Source organism: Diabrotica virgifera, chromosome 9, assembly GCF_917563875.1.
Source record: "Diabrotica virgifera virgifera chromosome 9, PGI_DIABVI_V3a".
NCBI classification, from domain to species: domain Eukaryota; kingdom Metazoa; phylum Arthropoda; class Insecta; order Coleoptera; family Chrysomelidae; genus Diabrotica; species Diabrotica virgifera.
The window spans coordinates 48,138,144-48,163,483 of NC_065451.1; the positions used below are offsets into that span (position 1 = coordinate 48,138,144).

General features: G+C 33.3%; 1 protein-coding gene and 1 long non-coding RNA gene across 5 annotated transcripts in view; both read left to right on the forward strand.

Annotated features, from left to right (window-relative positions):
• LOC114340732 (nephrin) overlaps positions 1-25,340 on the forward strand; it is a 570,487-nt gene that overhangs the window by 265,087 nt on the left and 280,060 nt on the right. The window lies entirely within an intron of this gene.
• On the forward strand, positions 16,660-19,182 carry LOC126892459 (uncharacterized). Its single transcript, XR_007700844.1, has 5 exons — positions 16,660-17,010; positions 17,069-17,238; positions 17,295-17,357; positions 17,779-17,917; positions 18,793-19,182. It is a non-coding gene; the product is annotated as an uncharacterized LOC126892459 (long non-coding RNA).

Genomic DNA, 25,340 nt, shown 5'->3' on the forward strand with positions numbered 1-25,340 from the left:
ATTGCACGTCGAAATGTTCTATTTGAAATTTGGTGAATATGAATCTATTTTTCATTGGCTATACCTCCGGTTCTACGAGATCCAGAGACCTAACGCGTACACCATTTTTTTTTTACTTTTTTATAAGCTATATTTTTGCTAAGAACGTTTTTTTCGACAAAATACTTACTTTTTGAGTTATTTGAAAAAAAGCTTCTAAACGTTTGGTTATTTTGTTGAAAAATGAACATATTCACTCGCAAATAACTCGAAAAGTGTTGACTTGGCGAAAAAGCTCTATAGAACAAAAGTTACTTAAAATTAGTCAGTTTACCCATTTCCGGACTTATTTTGGACAGATATTTTTTCACCCCCAAGAGAGGGTGAAAGTCACCCCCAGGGCAAAAGCACACATCGGCACAATATCACTTTTTTTCTATGACATGTAAGCTATACGTATGCCAAATTTCATGTCAATCCAAGCGATTCTTTAAAATTTAGAGCAAAAACCGTGAAAGAATGGACTTGTCTAAAACTGAGACATGAAAGTACTGTCGTAATATTCTGCTATAAAAACTGTGCGACTTTTTGAGCATCATTAATTTATAAATTTATAAATAAATTTATAGATTTATGGGTAATTTTGTAAACGAACTTCTATTCAGACCAGGGCGCATCTGTAAAATTATTAGTACATTTGGATTTATAAATAAATTTATATATTTATGGGTAATTTTGTAAACGAACTTCTATTCAGACCAGGGCGCGTCTGTAAAATTATTAGTACATTTGGACTCATATTTTTTGCAGAAAATAACTCATATAATAATATTTGCGTTATCCTCCCCTCAAAAAGGCCCGGAACATTGTTTACATAATCAAAATTGTCAAAAAATTAAGGAAAAATTCGATTTTTTTCTTCGTTTTTTGATTATAACTTTAAAAGTATTCATTTCCGAAAAAAGTTGCACTGACATAAAAGTTGCGCAATTAAATTTTCTACAATAGAGGATTGGTTAAAATTTTTAAAAATTATCACCCTTCCCTTGTTGCAAAATCGCAATAATTGCGAAAAAAAAACATAAAAACAAGTATTTGCATTTTACGTTTTTCAACCATTTATGCTACACTTGGGACCTTCATATTTTACCCAGAAAAACTTTATGGTCTAATAAAACAATACTGTAAATTTCAGTAAGATCGGTTCAACAGATTTTGCAAAATGAATTTTGCAATCCAGTTTTGGCAAAAAAAAATAATTTTTTTTTAAATGTTTCAGGACTGAAAATAAAGCAGACAGCAAGTTGATTTTTTTTACATATAGAAGAATACTTACTGCATACCTTTGATTTGCAATTTGCGAAATTAAAATCGGTTAACTACCACGGCGTCAGGATTTTTTTTTAAATAAACAATAATTTTTGGTGCTACGCGCAGGACAGCGGATACGTTTGCTCTGATTGGGCATTCCAATGACCTTTGATAATGATTGATAAATTTTAATTATGAGTAAATTTCGATATGAATAAGTAAATTAGTTTATTACAAAATAAAAACACATACTCTGTCATTTGAAATAACACTTTTTTTAGCAAAAACTTTCTTTGTTCATATATTAGAGAATAAAAGTTTATTATTTTTAAACATATGCAGTTGGTTAAACAATATTTAACAAACAATAATCAAATTAGTTTGATTTTTGTGGAATTAAAATATTAAAATACAACAAAATATAAAGTAAGAAAATAATATATTAGATAAATATTGGAGGAAATTTTGGAAATCAACTTGTGTGAATCAAACACCCCTGTCCTGCGCGTAGCACCAAAAATTAATGTTTATTTAAAAAAAATCCTGACGCCGTGGTAGTTAATCGATTTTAATTTTGCAAATTGCAACTGAAAGGTACAGTATTCTTCTATATGTAAAAGAATTTTCAACTTGCTACCTGCTTTATTTTTAGTCCTGTAACATTTTGAAAAAATTAATTTTTTTGCGGAAGCTATGTTGCAAAATTTATTTTGCAAAAGCTATTGAACCGAGCCTAATCAAATTTACAGTATTGTTTTATTATATCATAAAATTTTTCTGGGTAAAATATGAAGGTCCTAAGTGTAGAATAAATGGTTGAATAACGTAAAATGCAAATACTTGTTTTTTATGGTTTTTTCGCAATTATTGCTATTTTGCAACAAGGGTGACCAATCTTATATTGTAGGAAATTTAATTACGCAACTTTTATGTCGGTACAACTTTTCTCGGAAGTGAATACTTTTAAAGTTATAATCACAAAACTAAGAAAAAAATCGAATTTTTCCTTCATTTTTTGACATTTTGATTATTTAAACAATGTTTCGGACCCTTTTGAGTGGGAGGATAACTCATTTATTATTATGAGTTAATTCCTAGCAATTTCTGCAAAAAAATATGAGTCACCTCTCAACGTCCATCTCAAAACAGATGCCCACTGGACTAATTTGCTTTCGGTGTGGTTCTTGTGGTATGTTTTTACTAAATAATTTATACATAAGAATAAATGACAATGAATTTTAATAAAAATTACCTGCTTAGTTTTGCTGTTAAGTCTTTTCTTCGTCTTTCGGTGCCATACTAGGTCCTAATGTTAGCAATTACATTGACGAGTTGCTCAGCACACGGTCTTCAGCTAAACTGAATAGTTATTGCATATTCCTCTGCAATCGCGATGTTCTTGAGCCATGATATCCGCTTCCTTCCAGTTCCTCTGTGGCCCTTGATTTTACCTTTCATGATGAGCTGAAGGATTCTGTATCGGTTTCTTACATGCCCTAGGTATGAATTTTTGCTTATTTTAATAGTTTTCAATAGCTCACGAACGCTATTTGCTCTATTTACCATACATTCGTAGGTCTCCATTGCTATCCAGGGTATTCAAAGCATCCTTCTATGCAACCACAACTCAAACGCCTCTAGGTGATTGATCGTAAAATCCTTCGGAGTGTAGGCTGATATAACTGGCATATATTGTCATTATGGGAGCTAAGGGTGGTCGTAGTTCAGGTTTTTTTCAATGTTAAGTAGCTAAGGGAGAATGAAACATCTTTACTCGACGAACACAAAGGGTATTCTCCCTTAGCTACTTAAGATTGAAAAGAACCTGAACTACGACCACCCTTAGCTCCCAGGGTGACAATATGTACCAGTTATATCAGATGGCGATCCTGCCAGGGATCATACTACGTATGACAATAAACAGGATGTCATACTACGTATGACACTAACTAGTTGGTGTTGGATGGATGGACCCCGTTTGGATTCTAACCAAGTCTGTTTCTGAATAATGAATAATCTCTCCTATCTTTTTACGTATACATAAAGAAATTATATTTGTTTGTTATGATTTTATATTTGTCTAATGTGACCGTGAATTACTAATAACTGCATTTTTGTTGACTTGCTGTTTTCAGTATGTGTGACCTAGATTACATAAATCGATGCCACCTACTTACGAAATCCAAACATTGAATGTGTGTACTATTTACCTAAGACTTTTAAAAATTAAATACTCTTATTTTTTGGATGCTAATATAAATCCTTTACACTAGGCCTCGATGCTATGTAAAAAAAAATTCGCTAAATATAGCATCTGATCATTCTTTGATGTAACTTTAAGCTTAAATTGTGGCTACAAAAGAATTATTTCATTTTTAAAAACACTATGCAAGCTGCTTTAATTCTGCATTTATTGATCTCTTTACTCTGACATAGTTCATAATATGTAATGTTGCATCCCAGATATTTAAATGATCTATCATCAGAGAAGCACAGAGAATTTCTTTGCCATACAGTCGTCCTGCTGTATAATTTTATAGTAGAACTGGAAGGCTGTATGATAGGTGTGTCCAAGCTAGGGATGGGGGTTTTTGACAAAACACCGGTTTTCGGTTATACCGGTTTTTTTTGCTTACGGTTTAACCTGGCGGTTATAACCGGCCAAAAAAACCGGTTTTTGGAAAAACCGGTTTTCGGTTTTTTTAATCCAATAGGTTACAAAGTTACATTTACAATACACTTTAGTTTGCGATACTCCATTCGACTCGATATCAATATGATCAAAATTAGTATTTACTATCGAAAGAACATGTATTACTTTTAACACGTTTGTATATTTGTAGAATAGGTACATTTTAACTCATTTAATACTTCCTGTATGAGTGTATCGTTTTGAAAACGTAGAAAAATTATTGGAGATTCGTATTCGTAATCAGTAATTCGATATTCATAGTCAGAGCATTATTTTCGGTATTCAGAAAAAGTCATTCACCCACTTTCAATGTCAAGAGTTAAGTGTAAAAAATAGATGATGTTTGCGTCTAATTCAACCAGATCACTTCTTATGTAAATATTATGATTACAAATACCTTTTCAAGGAAATATTATAATAAAACTTAATAATTGTTTCTGGCTGTTGTGAGATTACACTTTCAGTTTGCTTCTGTATTTTATAAAATAAAATAAAATTTGAATTATGGTTTTGTTTGGAATAATTACTTGAGAATAATAATTATCATTGGGACCCAAAATAATACCTAACCTAATCCTAATCACCGTAAAAACCTAATAACCGGTTTTTACTTTAAAAAGAAAAAACCGGTTATAACCGGGACAAAAAAACAACCGGTAAAACCGGTTATTGCGAAGTAAAAAAACCGGTTTTAGGTTTAAACCGGTAGGTTTTTCCCATCCCTAGTCCAAGCCTTTAGCCACCTTTAAATTTTGCTAAAGAAAGAGATCATATATTGACCTTTCAAATGAAGGAACTAAAAACGATATATTGACTGCATCCGGAATATTTAAATTGTAAAATTCTAATAGCTATTTTCTAATAGGGTTCTGTTGTTTGGCGTATTAAAAAGTTTATAAATTACATTTGCCATTAAGGTTCAATTTTATGCACTACTTAAGACTCGTTTATTTTAGGATTTTGTGGTATACAGTTGTTATTATCTAAATATAAAATTAAAATCCGTTATCTCATCGTTTGCTATTTCAAGCAGGTGGTCTGCTTGAATATCAAAACAATATCAGAATATTATGTTTTCTTTAAAGATTTTTAATTGCTGAATTTTTAAATATTTTTGAAAACATGCTGTTTTCAACAATTCTATTACAATGTATTACATACATTGTAATAAAATTGTTGAGTAACGATTCGGACATTCAAATCGTAATCAGTTATCAAAACATAAAAAAGCGTAAAAAAATCGTACATTTTAAAACAAACAAATGATTATATTCTGGATTATTAAATCACATGTAATAGTCAACATTAGTTATATGACAGGGGTGGCCAAACTGCGGCTCGCGAGCCACATGCGGCTCTTTGAAGAATTACTTGTGGCTCTCGATAAATGTACCCGAGATCCTTTTCAATTGTGTGTTATTATTTAAAAAAATTATTATCGTTTCATATGTGTTTCAGGATGTCTTTTAAATTACTGACAACAAATATGAAAGACCAAATGCAACTTTGTAACAAATTACATTTCCATCCAAGCTAAGAGTGATATGACAAATCGAAAACTGCGCGAAAGAATATTAAGAGTGGCGCGACATAAAAGTCAGTAATCAACCCACTCCAGACCGATTTGTATATTTAGTCATTTTACTCGACTTAAAAAGATTTGTTACAATATTAATCTAGAAAAACTTAACGAGTAAATAAAAAAGCCAAAAGGAATATTGACCGAAGTCTAAAATTTATTTCAAGACTTAAAATATTTTAAATCGTCTCTTCATTTTTTTCTGAATTCATTTGAAATAAACATAGTCCATAAGGTGAATTTTTTATTAACAATATATGACCCAAACAATATCTGGATAATTAAAATTAATAGAGACTCAAGAAGATCAAGCTCGAAAATAAAACTATAAGTCGACGCCGATTACCGAATTTTGGAAATTTGTATCAAAATCGAAGTACATAGTCTAAATTAAAAAAGAATGCTTGTCGAATTATTTCTACATTAGAAACAACGTACTTGTATGGACCATTTAATTCCATTTTAAAATTCGTGAAATCCTAACACGTATCAGTATTAACTAACCAGCATCTGAAAGAATTACTGAGAAGTGCTACCACAAATTATTCACCAAATTTTAAAGAATTACCAAAAGAAGGAAAACAAATGTTGGTCAGGGAAAGGAACGAAAACATTAGACACATGCTAAGACAGGGACCAATAGAGAAAAAAGTTGAAAAATGAAACCTGAATTGGTTTGGACATATAACTAGAATGAACGAGAACAGACTAGTAAAAAAGGTGACAGATGTCAAGAGACAGGGGAAAAGAAGAAGGAGCAGACCTAGAAAGGGGTGGATGGAACAAATCCAGGACATCGGAACCAAGAGACGGAAAACAGAGCAACAGGTGAAGGAAATGGAAAGAAGACCGGAAGGCGTGGAAGAAATGGATAAAAGATGGATAGGTGATAGCAAAGTTCGACTCTCTTATTAGGCATAAGGACAACGAGAAGAAGAATAAGCAAAACAAATGTAATTACGTTTCAATATTTCGTAATTTTATTTCTGTTTTCAATAAATAAAAGTTCTGTTAAAAAACATTGTACATACCTTTTTACATACTTTTTGAATACGTTTTTAATTGCGGCTCGCGAAAAATTTTAACTAGTGAAAAGTGGCTCTTACTATAAAGGAGCTTGGCCACCCCTGTTATATGACATTGATTTTAAGAAGGCAAAGTTTCGTTAATATGTATTTTATTTAGTCATCATTATCATCATCATCATCATCATTATCGTCTTCTTCACATAGCTTATGTTTGCATCAACAGTCCGACATAGGTCTCCTTAAGGGTTTTCCATTTGTTTCTATTCTGTGCTGTCGTATCCAATTCCTCGAGATTGTCTTGATATCATCTGACTATCAAGTGAGAGGTTATCCTTATCTCCGTTGATTACTCCCTGGGCTTTATTCCAAAATCTACCGCGTAGCGAAGACACGACTGTCTTATTCAGCAGACCAGGAACAAGTAAAGAGATGGATTTTCATCTCCATCTTCGTCATGAACTCGACTTAGTACCGGCTTTTATTTTATTTGAGTTTTAATCTGTTTGTTCAGTGTATGTTATATGTTTTGTTTTAATTTTTCACCATCATATTAAATATTAAATGAAACAAAAATGTTTACGACATTCTTGGATAACTTCCAAATTTGACGAAACGCCCCTGACGATAATCTAGGAGCGAAAGTATACTTGGCAAATATTTAATAAACTAATTGCTCGGTGTTAGTAATGTTGAAAAAGTAACTATTCGTTACAAAGTACTCGTTACTTACGAATACCGAAAGTAACGATTACTATACAGAGAGGCAAATCGTTACTTTGATTACTCTGATTACTTCGTACGCTTCGTACCAATCGTATCAGATCGAGTACCTATTTCCCTATTTGAGTATTGTATCTACAATCGGTTGATATCGGAATCGGACCGGTATTCCACGAGTGTTCGGTGTGAGTACAGTTAACTTAAATTTTATCTATGAAGGGCGAAGGCTATGAAGAGTCTTACAGGATTACAGGGCGCTGAGAAGTAGCTGAAACAGATGAAAGTAAATCATTTAACAAAGCATGCACCCAGAAACAGATTCTGGGTCTGGGGTAGATAATTCACAGATGTTTGTTCCTTTGAAAATAAAAATGCAACACACTCGATTTCAATAATAAATACACACTATTCTTATTAGGCCTAAAAAAATACCTATTGACCTATTGATTGACCGGAACAAATGTAGAAATGATAATATTGCTAGACTGTGATTATCAACTTTAATTTTACATGTAGGTATGGCATTGTTTTATTAGACCAGGACATTTAACACTAAAAACACAGAAATAAAAATATATTTTTAAATATACATAGTAGGTACCTAGAGACTTGCAACTTTTTGCATTGTATTTATGATTAGGATGACGTCTGGAAAAAAGTCTACAATAGAAAAATGGGTGGAAATGCATTATTACATTTTAAAGTGTATAAAACGCATCGAAAAATGCAAAAACATGTTAAAATCGGTATATTGAGGGCCAGATTTTCTTATTTCGGGGTATTTGGGGTCACTGAACACGAATATGCAATCAGAATAGACCTCCGAAGTACCTGGGTGCCCAGGGTTACTGCTAAGGTACGTAATCTAGAGTTTCGAGGGTTTGTTTTTGGCTCATAATTGATGCAAACAGATTATTCGAGATTACTGATATTGTGGAGCAGCAGAACAGATATTGTGATATTGTGGACAGAACAATTAACATTATTAATTAACAAAATCTTAAAACACAATGAAATACCGGAAGAATGGAGAACAAGCGAACTAATTCTACTATTCAAAAAGGAGATAAAAGCAGCCAGAAAACTACAGAGGTATAAACTTGTTAAATACTACCCTAAAACTTACAACTAAATTTTTACAAGACCTAATGAATCAAAGGATAAATTTAGCAGATGAACAACAGGGTTTTCGTACTGGAAGATCGTGTGACGATGCAATATTCGTCATAAAGCAAATTACTTAGAAATGACCAGAGTATAATAGACCAGCATTTCTATGTCTGATTGACTTGAAAAAAGCATTTGACAGAGTAGAGTTAAGACTCACAGATGTAATCCATCTTCTGTGTAATAGAGAATTTCCCTTAGATATCATAAAAACTATTGAAAAAATCTACCATAACAACAAAATGGAAGTCAGAATAGATGGACAACTTACAGAATCTATAGATATAGGCATCGGAATAATACAGGGAGACTCATTGAGTCCTATGCTCTTCAATTTAAGCACGGATGAATGTTTATGTACTTTTGTATGCATTTTATACTGCAATTATACATTTCCACCCATTTTTCTATTGAAAACTTTTTCCTGTTTCACTATTTCCCAAAAAATCATTTATTTTTCCTAAATGCCTTGGTCTGTATGTATTTTATTGTTATGATCTAAAATAATATCTGCCCGGGCCAAAAAATTAGTAGAATTTATAAAAAAAAAATTCATTTTTAATTATTAATTAGTCTGGACAAAATTATGTCAGGCACCCCTTGTTTTTAATAATTTTTAATATAATAAATGACATATCATCTAATTTTTATTCATTAAATTGATCGGTGAAGGTCGTTGTTATATCGGATCCTATACGAAATACTGAGAAATGCGATTCTTGATATGATTACCGATACTCAAATACAAAAGTAATCATAGTAATCAGAATATCCTACTATGTAATACAAAATATGTACCGAGAAATGTGATTCTCAATATGATTACCGGTACTCAAATACAAAAGTAACAAAAGTAATCAAAGTAACGTATACTGTAAATGATTACTTCATACAAAAGTAACGATTTGTAACGATTACTTGAAAGTAACTATAACCAACATCACTACTCGATATCTGCCTTTTATTTCCATAAATTTCATATATACGAGCATTCAACCATCTCCTATTTTAACAAATATTTGTCGAAAGCATATAAATAGTATAACTCCATCATAACATGCTCGTGTTCCAGAGCTTCCTGAATCGACCCTGTGGCTCGGGTAAAGATTTCTACAATTGTCTAGGATTCTCCTTATGTACATTTGTACTGGAACTAAAGGCCGTAACCTTAATCTCTTATAGCTTGCGGTATCACTTAAGTTCTGGTAAATTAATTCTGCATTAGCATCGGACACATTGGTCTGCGAATTTGTACCGTATGCTCCCTTTTGTGTACCCAAAGATTACAAGATATTATAACTAGATTTCTTGGGTTTAATAATCTGAGTAGCCATTTCATATGGAGTCATTGAGAAAAATACCAATTCGAGCAGTAAGGAAACAATTTCGGAATAATATTTAAACTTTTAAATTGAATCTGAACCATATTCGACCATCTAAAAATAAATCCACAAGGAAAATGTTACCATATATCACAAAAATTTCTCTTAAAAGGACTACATCATAAATGCAGAACGTTTTTGATTTGAATACAGATCATCATCAGTGTCAGTGCTGAACCTAAAATAAGTCTAACCTATGAATTTAATGCAAAAAATGTTGAAATATTGACTGATTGAACAAAGTTTAGGCTATACTTACTGTATGTTCACATGCTAAGCTACCAAAATTGAAATTATACGGGTAAAGACCCTTTAAAGTAATACAGTCGTGGATACATTCAGGCCCGGACTGGGCCGCCGGCCCACCGGCCAGCGGGCCTGTGCGCCTTTTGTCTTCGTTAGTATATATCCATTAAAAAAATTAAACGCTGAAAAATTTTTTTTTAACCTTTACACAAAGATAGGTGGCAACCATTCCCCTAAAAACTGTTTTTACTGAATGAAGAAGCTGCTATAGAAACCTATATAAGAAGCCAGTTGGTACAACAAAGTATAACTTTTACCAGGTATCAGATAATCAAATAGCACAGATACGTGCGGCGCCCTCGAAGACCATTTTTAGGATTCGGACGCCTTTCGTAGGTATCAATATTCGGTGTTTCTATTATAATACATAGGTAGCTTAGATTCGACGAGCGGCGCCCTCGAAGACAACTTTTACGATTCGGGCGCCTTTCGTAGGTATCAATAATTTTCGCTGTTTCTGTTATAATAAATAACTTAGATACGACTCGCGGCGCCCTTGAAGACCATTTTTAGATTCCTTTGTCTTTTGTAGGTATCAATATCCACTGTCTCTATTATAATAAATAGCTTAGATACGACGCGCGGTGCCCTCGAAGACCATTTTTAGATTCTGGCGCCTTTTGTAGGTATCAATATCCGCTGTTTATATTAGTTTATATTATAATAAATAGCTTAGACACGACGCGCGGCGCCCTCGAAGATTATTTTTAGATTCTGGCTCCTTTTGTAAGTATCAATATCCGCTGTTTCTATTATAATAGGTAAATAGCTTACTTAGATACGACGCGCGACGCCTTCGAAGATAATTTTTACGATTCGGGCGCCTTTCGTAGGTATAAATTTCCGCTGTTTCTATTATAAAAATGGTCTTCGAGTGAGCTGCGCGTTGCATCTAAGTCATTTAATTATCTGATATTTGATACAAACAGTGTTACATCCCACAATTGTCCTAAAATAGACAGGTGTAGTTTTCTGCTCTCCATAACTACATTATACATATAGGATTTTTGCGCCCCTGAATCCTAAATAATGAAGCCATTAGGTACAACAAAATACAAACTTGTCAACTTTTATCAGGTATTAGATTGTTGCGCCCCAGAATCCTAAATAATGAAGCCAATGGGTACAACAAAATACAAATTGTCAACTTGTATCAGATATTAGATAATCAAATGGCTTAGATACGACGCGCGGCGCCCTCGAAGACCAATTTTACGATTCAGGCGCCTTTCGTAGGTATCAATATCTGCTGTTTCTATTATAATATAAGAGTGTTACATCATCTCACAATTGCCCTAAAATATATGAGTGCATTCTTCTGCGCTTCATAACTAGGACCATACATGTAGGATTGTTGGGCCCTAGAATCCTACATAATGAAGTCCGTGGGCGTAGTAGAAACGCAACTTTGTCAGAATGCGCAAAAAGTGGCCATTTTAATGTTTGGTATAAATGTTTAAGAAATTCGATATGCATCCTTTAAAAATAAGAGCTTGCCGATATTGTAACATCCCATTTATACTCCGGGCACTGAAGTGAGTCAAAAAGTCGCCTCACTACTGGAATCTCGTGCCTGATGGCCTCCCTGGCCACATCTGTAGCAGGAACCGCTCTGTTTTCTCCCTTGCAGTCGGTTTTACCATGACTGAACTGTAGGCATCTGAAGCATCGCTGGACATGCAGTCTCTCTTTCGTATCTTGCACGAGTTATAGCCAATATGTTCTTTTTCCAGTGCTTTTTTGGCTGCGATGCCTTCTCTATTTTCCCTTATAGAGACGAGTTTGATGTGTTAGATTTTCTGCTGCCGGTATATCTGCGATCCTGTCTCAGGATTTCTTACTTTTTGGCATCACTGTCTATATTAAATATATTCACCTGGTCCCGATAGCCCCGGACGTTCTCTACTTCGTTTTCCACCGTGCGGGCCACGCTTATCTTCTTCAGGTGTTCGGCCTGTTCTTTCCATGCCACTTCGAGCTTTAGGTCCCTCTACCTAATCTTCTTAGCGCTTTTGACACCAATTTGACTCTTCCTCGTGTCTGCACTGCCTTTGTTTAGCTTTAGCAACTCGGCGTAGGATTTTCCACCTCCCTTCACTATCACCTTCTACGTCACCACGTTTATACTCCTCCAGCGCGAGGTGGAGGTCCATGCCCATAAAGGTGACTTCGAGGAGCTTCCTGAGGTTCCTACCTCTGTAGCCCCCCCTTTACTGTTAGGGACGCCTCTCTGGTCTCCAGTGTCTATGTCTTCCCTCAATAATTTAGAGATAATGGCCAGTAGTCTCTTGTCCCCTTCCATTTCTGTCACCCCTTTCTCTACAGGGATCATGAAAATAGTCTGACGATTTCCCCAGTTCTCTTTTTCCTGACTCTACCTTTTAATTGTGATCATAGAATTAAGTGAGATCTCTTGGTCTGCATGTACCTACTGCACTTACTACCAGTTTCGGTTTTTCCTGGTCAGGTCGTTGGACCTTTCCCCTTCACCTAGAATTCCAGGTTCCAAGACCATTACTAAGTCGCCTGGAGATTTATTTCCTCTTCCAGGTTTGACGACCGTAAAGTAAAGTGATCTTCCTATTCGAATTTATAATGTTAATTTTTTCAAAGCCTCTTTCCCTTGAGTTCAGGACCGTTGCGATCATTTGTATCTTTCTTTCACTGAGTTATTCGGGAAAGAACTCTTCGAAGTCCATTTGTGTGGACACGCTTGCCTCCTCTTAGTAATTCCTTCCTCACCGCTTTTGTCCACTATTATATTTCGGTTCTCAATGCTGCCGAGGGCGATTTCTCTGAAAGTTCCCTCCATGTCTCCGGTGGACAGTAGTCTTCGACAGTTTAACGACAGCGCGAGACGGTTCTCCAATAGGAAGACGACCAGTGGAAAGACCACGAAAACGATGGAACGACAACTTACTAGAACACATTGAAAAACAGACAGTCATGTCTATACAAAAAGAAGAAGACGTCTTTGGTGACTCTTTTAAGGTTTTTTACCTCATCCTTGATTTCGACTTTCGTGTTCTTATGGTCGGACATTAGTTTCACTAAATTATTTGTAACTCTGGTAAGTTTATTCATTGCTCTTACCATAGCCGTTATTTCGGAACTCTGCTCCTTCTCTCTAGATCTTTTCTCCCCAAGTGAGGAGCTCCTTTGCAAGGTTGCCTCCGCTGGAAGCTCCATCTTGTTCAGGTCCCTACCCCTGACCGGAATTCTTCCAACAGATCCCCTTTTTCCGAAGTCTCCTTCCTCTTTTCTTCTTCGCTGAATACTTTCCCTTTGTTCCCTTCACTACTGATGAACACGATATTATCATCTCATCATAGCTTATTCCAGCTTGCATCATCACCGGTGACTCACTCCATTGTCCCTTCGTTTTGTTTTATTTTTTCCTGCGTGATCAAATACTTATCCATATAGTTCCCATGAGTATGGGCGAATTATTGAAAAATTACTCAAACTTTTCAAAAATTTGTTTTAAATCTCCAGAGATCATCAAAAAATGTAACGGAGTAAAAGGGATACTGGGAAACTGAAGCTATATTTGTATGGCATCTTAATATAATTTACTGTTTCCAATAAAAGTAGTAAATTACTTTATGGATTTAAATTAAAATAAACTTAAAAAAATCGCAAGTAATATTTATAGAGTTACTTGAAAATACATGCGTTAGGATTTGAAAAAAGTTTGATGTAAAAAAGGGTGGGGGCTCTGGCGCCTTTTTTAGGATTTGGGTTGGCGCCTTTTTTATGTGCCAGTCCGGCCCTGGATACATTGACAAATTTATTCTACTAAAATGTATTCTACTAGGATGTCCTGTAAAAGGACATCCTAAAAGTATGCTTTTTAAATTTATATCCTTTGTCTAGGAATATAGTAGCATGAGTCATAACAAAAACAAATACAACTCAGTAATGCAACTAAAACTAAAACGTACTTATTGTTAAATGTTTTATAAAATAAATGAGCAGTCACAGAGTATAAAACATTTAATTAAATAAAATATAAATAATATAGGTCTAGGATGTGAAAGCAACAACCTTGTTGATTTTTATTCAACAGACATTATAATCTTGTACATGCTTTATTAAATAAATCCGTGCAAAACGATTATTAACATTGAAATGTATAATCAATAATTGTTATTATTATCAATTATACTAAATAATTAAAACATCAATTAAATGGTTGTTACAATTTTTTTATTTGTACGGCAATTATCTGAAAAGCAGGACAAACATTCCTCTCGAAGTAGTTCACGTTGTGAAGTCAATTGCGTATGAAAAATGTTTGTGACTGACTCGGCTTCTTTGCGGATTCCTGTTTAAAAGTATCCCACTTAAACTAATCTGACAAATGCCAGGCGAAATTTTTAGACAGAAATTGTTTTAACAATGGTTTTAAACAAATTCCAAAACTCAACTTTTTCTGCCCCGGAAAACATATTTTTAGGGTTTTTGGATCATTACAATCAAAAAAGTTGGTGTCATTTTTCTCTAAAGTTTTCGAGTTATAAGCGATTTAAAATCTGAAAATACGCATTTAGACTCATGTAATATTATTTTTATTAATATTTATACACAACTATAAAATAGTTGTTCGACTAAAATTTGTATGTATGCGCGAGGCCTTAGGCACTTGGCAGTCTCAAAAATAATAATTTAGATGAGTTTTCAAGCCTTGAAAATGCGCATTTTCGTATTTTTTAGATTTTAAATCGCTTAAAACTCGAAAACTATTAACTTTAAGACTAACAAGAGAACAATGGCAACAGACCTTTTTTGTTTAAAATTAGCCGAAGAACCTAAAACAATGTTATCCGGAGTAGAAAAAGGTGAGTCTTGGAATTTATTTAAAAACATTATTTAAACAATTTCTACCCAAAAATCTCGCTCGATACCCTCCAAATTTATTTAAAGGGGACATTATATGAATAGGAATCTGCAAATAGACAGAATTGGAAACATTTTTCTTGCGGGAGCGATCTTATAATCTGGCTGGACTAGTTATGTGTTTTATATCGAAAACATACCAAACATTTTTGCGGTTTTTGTCTAAACTAACACCGCATACCGCATAGTACCTATACATATTTGCGATCTGCATTTTAACAAGATATTTTCATATTTTCTCTCGTGCAGCTTGCAATTTACAAAATCCTGAAAGAATGTGGACCATCGGACCTCCATCTCGATCAAAAAACCAGTTGTCCATTTTTAATACTACGACTTTTTAATTCTTGGGCAGCAGATGTAAACCAGTAACAGTAAAAATCAAGGTCAACGTTCATTCACAGCCTCCAAGACAGAGAAAACGGTATGGCAGTCGACTCTTGCAACATGCAATTGACAAGTACTTCTTGTTTTGTTTGGTAAAACGTAAAGCCTGGTTTACATTTAGAAGAAAAATACATATATAATTATTATTTTTTAAGAAAATTCGTTTTTAATAATACAGGGATTTCTTTATAAAAAGCATTAAATAATACAGGATAACGAATACGGCAACTGAATAACGAACACAAGGAATGTTATAGGATAACAGAATTGCGTAAGTATATCGAAGACCTGGCCTGTAGGAAATATTCCAAAGTTGCGATGTATTTGAACATAATTGTATATAATTATCATTCATATACTTCTTTAGTGTTTATCTCCTACTCCTTCCATCTTAACATATATGTTCTCTCATTTTGGCACTAATTATTGGTGCCACTCCTAGATTTCCTAGTATATTCATATACTCGATTCTTAAGCTTATCCTTTTTGTCATTCCACTCATCCATAAGCATTCTCATTTCCGCCACATGCTGTTTCACTTTCTTTTTAACTGCCCAACATTCAGTTCCGTTCATCATAGCTGGTCTTGTGAATGTTTTATCGGTTTTTCTCTTCAGTTTCATTGTTTTCATTTCATTGTTTCACCTTTCAAGTTCGAAAGCCAAATTCTCGATGCATTGCTTTATATCTTGTCTTGGATTTAATATAAAGCAATACATGTAAAGATCTGTTAAGATTCTGTTACAAGGCGGTTCAAACAAGGGAGATACACAACACATGAGAGATAAATAAACGAAAACTTAAGAACAGTGAAAGAAGATACCTAATGCGGAAACTCCAGCTATTGACCAAAAATGGGGAAAATTCAACATACCCTTGTGTCAGTTCGAAAAGAAATCCTCAAACCATTTGAAAAAACTAAAATCTCGAATGACAATAGAAATTATTAAATTTATGGAAGAATCAAGAAAACAAAGCAATATAACTGAATAAAGAAATACAAAGAAATTTAGAGAAATATCAGAAAGAAAATTCGAGTGGTAGAAGAGAGGAAATAGAAGATCTGGATAAAAAGTATGATAGTTCTAATTTATATAAAAAAAATCAAAGAGATGACAGGTTTCAAAAAATATATAAGAACGAATATACTTAAAGAGCAGAACTGTCATTAGAAACCACAGAGGGTATCGGACCACCAATATTTTGAGAATAACAGCCGGTTTCCGAAACGTTATTCAAATCTTCGATCATCTAATCGAGCTGTTAGATTTGATCAACTGTTAACCAGTGACGAGTTTCTCAAACGTCGATCATCTTAAAATTATATGATCGTAGAAAATCGATTATCTGACATACGATTTGGTATCGATACTGTCACAATCGGCTGTCATCCTTCAAAATTTCATTTTATAACCAAAAAATTTCAATCCATAGTAAATAACTACATAATTTATATAATTAAAAAATATATTAAAAATGAGCAATACCAACGGAAATCCTCCACGCAAAAATTATACTGAGAGAGAGAGAGAAATGTTTGCTGTTGGAAATAATTGGAAAGTAAGTACGAAATTTTCTAACTTACAGAACAAATTTCTAATTGTATTTTTGTTTTCAGATACAAGCATATTAAATTGAAAACAAATAATGTACCAATGCTATGTCCACCAACCAAAACAATGAAACCTGGGAAAAAATAGCGCTGAATTTCCCAGAACTCCCAAGCAGCTGAACACTGCATATATAAACTTAAAAAGGGTCACTAGCCAAAAAGTAGCAGAGGAAAATGTAAGTGTATAAAACTTTCGGTTGATTTAGAGCTATATGGATTAATTACATTGCAGATTCAAAAATATAATGAGCAGAAGGTTTTGGACCAGTTGAAGAGAGACCAAACTGCGGACAAAGTAAGTAACTTAAATTTAAAGCTCTTAACACCAGGTCAGTCGAATTACACTATTTCTGAGTGGAATATTTTTATAAAAATATAATCCAATGAAACTAATTTTATGATGGGAACTAACCTAGTGTTGAGACAATAGAAGTTTAGTATTTGAGGGTGTTAACGCCAAAGAGGTGTAAGTCATATTTGTGAAATGATGGAAGTCTTGCTTTATAACTTTGATAAATAGACATTTTTTCATCAGGAAAAGTGGTGTAAGTATTTACAGTAAAAACTTACACACCACTTTTTCTCTGAAGAGGTCTGTGTATATAATATCAAGATTATAAAATAGGGCTTACATCATTTCAAGAATATGACTTACACCACTTTGATTTTAACCCTTTCATTTCTTAATCAGTAATGAACTAATGAATTGTTTTCAGAAAGACATACTTGCAACAGGTGGTGGCACATTTAGGCCTCGTCTCACACATGTAGGGGCACAAATGTTGAGTTTGATTGGCAATCAAATCCAACCTTTACCCAACAGTTGTGACAGTGCATCTGGTTTCTTCACATCTGGTGAGTCCTTATTTTATTAATTTATTTAAATAAAGGTAACTAATTTTAAATTTATTTATATATATAAAGCTTGATCAATATTTCCAATATTATCTGAACAATAACCTGTATATGGTCTTGATCTGTACAAAACTTCTGAATTAGAACATTTTTTTGTTCAGCACGTTATCCACAAATGTAGTACAGTGACCATTAGTTTAACTATTTAAAACTATTATCTGATAATGCTAGGTTTACGTATTCTATGGATGTAGCAATAGAAAGAAGCCACCTTCTGTTAAAAAGGATGATTAGAAGAGGGAGGTATGGTATAGTCGGTCTAGTCGGTTTTCTAAAGATTAACTTAAGTTTATCCATTGTTTCCAAAGTATGTACATCCGGATGTAAGTTTTTGAGTAAATCTAGAATGTTTTTGGCATCTGAAAGATTTCCATCTAAATTGGATATTGTATCCTACAGTTCTAAGTCAATTTAAGATTTTTTGAAAGGTATTATTGTTTAAAGTTTGATTGTTAAAGATATTATTTCTATGTTGATCAATAATAAATCTGAGAACAAGGGTGATAAGCGGTTCCCCATAGCCAGACCTTGTGCCTATCTATAGACATCATTAAACAAAAAAAAGATCTTTTGTAAACCAAATTTAAGCAAACTCAAAATATGAGAATTAATATCAATAAATATTATTAATACGATTTAATTATTATAATTATTTATTCCAATTCTAAATTAAGGTAGATTATTAACTTAGCTATTAAGATAGCTAAAGTATATAAATAAAAGTAACTACCTACCTAATTCGAGAAAGATTTTTTTTATAAAGAAAAAACTATCTGGTACATCTAAAACAATTGAAATTTTTTTTATTTTTATAGTTGCACAAGACAGTCAAGTGGAAGTAGATTACCTACAATTGGAAGACACATAGCAGACGTCCAATGTACCCTCTACTTCCACTGTGCTGCTCAGTACACCCACGACAACTGCTGTCCTGCCCAAGAAGACAGCCAAGATGTCTCAGGCTCGTTCAAAAAATAAAAAAGTAAAAGATGTAGGGAGCGAAACCCTTAATGTATCTTTTACAAAAAAAATTGAAACAGCAAGACTAGAAAAAAGAAGTAAGATAGTATTTTTCAACAAGAAAAAAAGAAATTTTAGAAGTAGAGCTTCAAATAAAAAAATTCGATCTCAATAAATTATTCGGTAATAGTGGTTAGGTATGTACCTAATAAAGTAATTTTAAATAAAAATTGTAATTTCTTTAAATAATAAAATTAATAGAAAATGTGTTTTTCAAAGTTTATTTACCCATCTGTTAGAATGAGTTATTACCTACTAGCTTCATCCTCTGCTTCTTTGTCTTAATGCATTCCACAATTCTTCATTTGTTATGGTGTTGGGCCAATACATCTTCAGAATATTTTGTGGGAGTCTATTTACAAAAACTCTTCCTTGCATTTCCTTCTGATATTGTTCATGTCTCACTCCCATATCGTAGTATCCCTCACATATAGTAGTATTGATTTGATGATACTATTAAATGTGTTTTGGCTAATTTATGTTGAGATATGATATGAGAGGATTTCAAAGGCCTGTTGTCTGTTGTTCTTTTTCCTATTCTATGTATCTTATTAGTGATGATTTTAAGACCAACCTCATCTGCCTTTCCCTCCAGCTTCCTTATCACGTTCTTCATGTCATCTATTGTATGTGATATCAAGCAGATATCATATTGCATATCCCAATGTTGGATTTAATTGGCAACCAAATCTAATCTTTATACAACAGTTGCAGATGGTGCATCTGCTTACTTGCCATGTAGTGAGTCCTTATTTTATTTAATTATTTAACAAAAGGTAAGTAGTAATTCTAAATTAAATATTTAAAATTAAACATTATTTTTTTATTTTCACACTAACACAATATGTTGAAGTAGAGCTGAACTAATGCTCCTCTGTAGCACCAACATACAGTGAGCATGTAAAGGTTGGAATAAATTAATTTTCTCGAGAATGGACGATTTTGGAAAAAAATCCCGAAAGAGGTTAATTTTTATTTTTAAATTACGACTTTTTGGCATTATTATCATACTAGTGACGTCACCCATCTGGGCGTGATTACGTCATCAATGATTTTTTTAAATTAGAATATTGGTCGTGTGGTGGCTCATTTGAAAGGTAATTGAATTTTCTAATCAGTAATATAAACATTAACATAATTACTTATACAGGCTGCCCAAAAAAAATTTTTTTGATTAAATTTATTGACATAAAAAGAAGAATATGTCATTTATTTAATTCAAAATACACTTTACTGCTCTTAGAAAACAGAAAGAAATGTTTATTTGAAAAATATTCTTTGCTTTTCGCTTAAATTAAATGTTCAAAGTGTCAAGAGGCAGGTGGGTGGCTGCTTTAATATTGAATTTAAGCAAAAAACAATATTTATTTGTCAAATAAACATTTTTTCCTGTATTCTGATAGCAGTAAAATGTATTTTGAATTAAATAAATTACAGACATTCTTCTTTTTATGTTAATAAATTTAATTAAAATTTTTTTTGGACAGCCTCTATAAATAATTATGTTATTGTTTATATTACTGAATAGAGAATTAACTTACCTTTCAGATGAGCTATCACAAGGCCCCTATTCTCGTTTAAAAAAGTCATGGATAACGTCATGACGCCCAGATGGGTGACGTCACTAGTATGACATATAGGCCAAAAAGTCGTAACTTAAAAATAAAAATTGACCTGTTTCGGGATTTATTTCCAAAATTGCCCATTCATGAAAAAATGAATTTATTCCAACCTTTACGTGCTCACTGTATAATTACACTATATATTTAATTTTAAAAATTAAATTATAATTAAATAACTAATAATTTTATTTATTTATTTATTTATTTATTAAGCGCAACAGGCCTTGTAGGCCTAGGGCTAAAATGTTTACATTTCTGATTACATAAATAATATAGTAAATAACTTAATATAACTTACATAACTTATAAATTTTATTTAAATACACTTCAGTCTTTTTACACACTCCTTCACCACCTCTCTCCATCTCCTTCTGTCCAATGCTAGTTCTTTCCATCTCTCAATGTTACTTTTCTTCAAGTCTTCATATACACTGTCCTTCCATCTTTTCCTTGGCCTGCCTTTCCTCCTCTTTTGTATTGGTATTCGTGAAAGTACCATTTTTGGCATTCGTTTACTTCCCATTCTCTCTATGTGCCCCAAGTATCGTATTCTCTGTGCTTTGATCGTCGTCGTAATCGTTGGCTCTTGATATAGTTCTTCCAATTCTTTATTGGTTCTTCTCACTAATAATTTTAAGTAAACACTAAAATACCCTTTATTTAATAACTATTTAACCTATATAATAACTAAAAAACTCTATTTAATAACTCTAAACAACTATTTATAAACATTAACAGCCCTTTAATCAACCAATAACCTCAAATTAGGTGACAGTTCCTTTTGGTCGCCGTGTGACATGCGAAATTGGTTAATCAGCGTTTCGGAAACTCAAAACACTTATGATCGGCTGTTAACTAACGATTAATCGTTTGTTAAATCATATGATCGACTGTTATTGAACTCCCGTTTAACTGGTGTTATTGAAACTCAAAATGCATTTGATCAACGATTAACCATCGATTACATAATTTTTGAGATGATCGTCCTTTCGGAAACCGGCTGTAAGTCACCTATTCCATCAAAACACAAAGGGGGCAACGCTACTTGACTAGATAACGCCACTGGGCCAGAGGATGTGCCCATCGAATTATTAAAACTCAGTGATGAAGATGTTATTGATTGAACTGGTTGTGGTAGTGGTGGAACTCTTTAATCGAAAATATCAAACTGCTACAATCTCCAGAAAATGGCAAAAATCGACCTTTATAACAATTCCCACAAAGTCAAGTATAACAACCTGCTCAGATCAGAGAACAGTAGGTGCAGTGAGTTACACATTTTTGAAAATAATGCGCAGTTAAATTTTTAAACTCTTGAATATGAAATTAGTGACACATAATTTGGATTTAGAAATTATATGGATCCAAGAGATGCTTTGTTCAGCTTGAGTGTGTTGGCCTAGTGATCCATGTTGGCCTAGTGAAGGTATATTTATTAATGGAGACGTTTTGAATAACTTGCGTTTTGCAGATGATGCCAAAGAAATTGACACGTATTGAAATAGCACGTGCATCATTTATTAAACTTCTTTCTTTCGTTAAAGTTTATTTGCTATATAATTTTTACTATATGTTTGTCGCGATATAAAATGAAAACTATACCTAAGGATGCTTCGGTGTTACGTGCTCTCTACTCTTCTTTATGGCTTGGAAGCTTGGACAAAATCAAAAATGCATCTGAATAAGTTGGCCGCCTTTGAATTATTTTGACCGATAATGACCCAGATAGCATAGCACAAGTACGTTTTATGGACATCCATTGGACGTACATCTGTGTACATTGGAACGTCCAATGGACGTCCCGCTAAGGTACAATGGACATCCGATGGACGTCCAACGAACGTCCAGAGTTCACAAAATTGGACGTCCATAGAACGTCCGCTACAACAAACGTACAGTGTACGTTGTTGAAGCTTTCAGTGTACATTTTATGTACATTCAATGTACATCTGATGTACATTCAATGTACGTCTTATGGACATTTTTGTAGGGCTTTTTGACTTTTCAGAAAGCAATCTAGTGTCCATAATTTTTTGAATACATACATAGCAAAAAGCCTTTGGGTATAGGAAATAGTTCCTATAATACTAAACTTATATTTTAAAATATTACACAAAATAACTTTTTTATTTCTCTTTATTATAACTTTATTATGTATACTTTATTATAGGAACTTCATTAATGCACGACTGCACTTGCACGATAAACAGCAAACACAAAGATATCACAGGATGTATTATATATATATATATATATATATATATATATATATATATATATATATATATATATATCAAACAAATGAAATAGAGAATGTGGAAAAATCCCCTTACGAACAATTCACACATCCACCATTTCAGGTTGGGAAAAATTTATTGAATAGAATCAAAGATCCAAACACCTGTTCTTAGAAATGTGTTTCGCCCTCTTCAACCTCTCTGGGCTTATCAATAAAGATGAGAGGTTGAATATCTTTAGACACATTCCATCAAAAAACAACATTCGAGACCCAGACATAGCAGGAGCGTATATCTACGCCGCATAATCTGACCATGACAGCCTCACGTTTTAATTCCCTAATTACTATAAGTAAAATATATGTTTAAAAAACAAAAAAAACAAAAGATGTAAATCTTTGAAACACACTCAGTGATCAAAAGATCTAAGTTATTGGTTTACCGACCAAACGTAACTAAATCAAACAAATGAAATAGAGAATGTGGAAAAATCCCCTTACGAACAATTCACACATCCACCATTTCAGGTTGGGAAAAATTTATTGAATAGAATCAAAGATCCAAACACCTGTTCTTAGAAATGTGTTTCGCCCTCTTCAACCTCTCTGGGCTTATCAATAAAGATGAGAGGTTGAATATCTTTAGACACATTCCATCAAAAAACAACATTCGAGACCCAGACATAGCAGGAGCGTATATCTACGCCGCAAAATCTGACCATGACAGCCTCACGTTTTAATTCCCTAATTACTGTAAGTAAAATATATGTTTGAAAAACAAAAAAAACAAAAGATGTAAATCTTTGAAACACACTCAGTGATCAAAAGATCTAAGTTATTGGTTTACCGACCAAACGTAACTAAATCAAACAAATGAAATAGAGAATGTGGAAAAATCCCCTTACGAACAATTCACACATCCACCATTTCAGGTTGGGAAAAATTTATTGAATAGAATCAAAGATCCAAACACCTGTTCTTAGAAATGTGTTTCGCCCTCTTCAACCTCTCTGGGCTTATCAATAAAGATGAGAGGTTGAATATCTTTAGACACATTCCATCAAAAAACAACATTCGAGACCCAGACATAGCAGGAGCGTATATCTACGCCGCATAATCTGACCATGACAGCCTCACGTTTTAATTCCCTAATTACTATAAGTAAAATATATGTTTGAGAAACAAAAAAAAAACAAAAGATGTAAATCTTTGAAACACACTCAGTGATCAAAAGATCTAAGTTAAGATCTAAACCAATAACTTAGATCTTTTGATCACTGAGTGTGTTTCAAAGATTTACATCTTTTGTTTTTTTTGTTTTTCAAATATATATATATATATATATATATATATATATATATATATATATATATATATATATATATATATATATATATATATATATACGGGGTGTCATATCGGCTGACGCCGCATCCCCACACCTAACCGCCATCTATTTCTATCCTGGGCATCTTCCTCTTCCAAATCTCGGTGTTCCATGGCCTTCCTTATCGTGTCATTCCAGAATAGTCTTGGTCTTCCTACCTGGGGGTTTCCATTTCAGGAGTTTCTTTGGCCATCGTTGGTCGTCCATTCTAAGTAAGTGACCGAACCATTTTAGGCTTCTTCTCTCGAGCCTGTCTACCGCTGTATCGTGTGCCTGCATCCTTCTTCTTATTTCTTCGTTACGTATTCTGTCCAATCGGGAGATTCCAGCACTTCTACGTATGTAGTCCATTTCCACAGCATTGATCCTTCTTCTGGACTCTGCTGTTAATGTCCAGACTTCGCTTCCATACATGAGTACCGATTCCACAAATGTCTTCCCTATTCTTAATTTTGTAGTTCTGGATATATTTTTATCCCACCACACGGAATTCAAGCAACCTACTACCTTCCTACTTTGTTCAACTCGCCTTTGAATTTCTTTGTTGCCTAGGCCTTCTCTGTTTATTACAGCTCCCAGATATTTAAATTCTTCAACCTGTTTAATTGATGTGTCCCCTGTCCCTCACATCAAAAGAGGTTTATTCAATACTATATTATTTATCTATGGGTTTATTTCTGTTCTGCTCCTTCCAATACTTCCAAACATTATTTCTTAGAACTTAGAGTCAGTACGGTTGTATATTGCAAACGGGTTTGCCATTCTGTGAATTATCATAAATAAATCCTCCTTCAGTATTCCACAACAATTACAGCGATAATCCCCTAAAGTACCTGCCTAGTACTACCTTTTACGACCGATAGCGTGAAGAGCGACAACGTTGTCAAGAAGATTCTCATTTAGTTTGGCGGGAAATTTAACAGTTACAAAATGCACATTTAAGATTTAAATTGGTAGTGTCTAATTATTGTAAGTTCTATAATTACCAATGCGCGATGTAGCTCCGTTATTCTGAAAAAGTTTATTTTTATCATCATCTAATATTATATAGGTTTAATTAAAATAATTTTAGTGGTTCAGTGTTTTAATTCGATGATG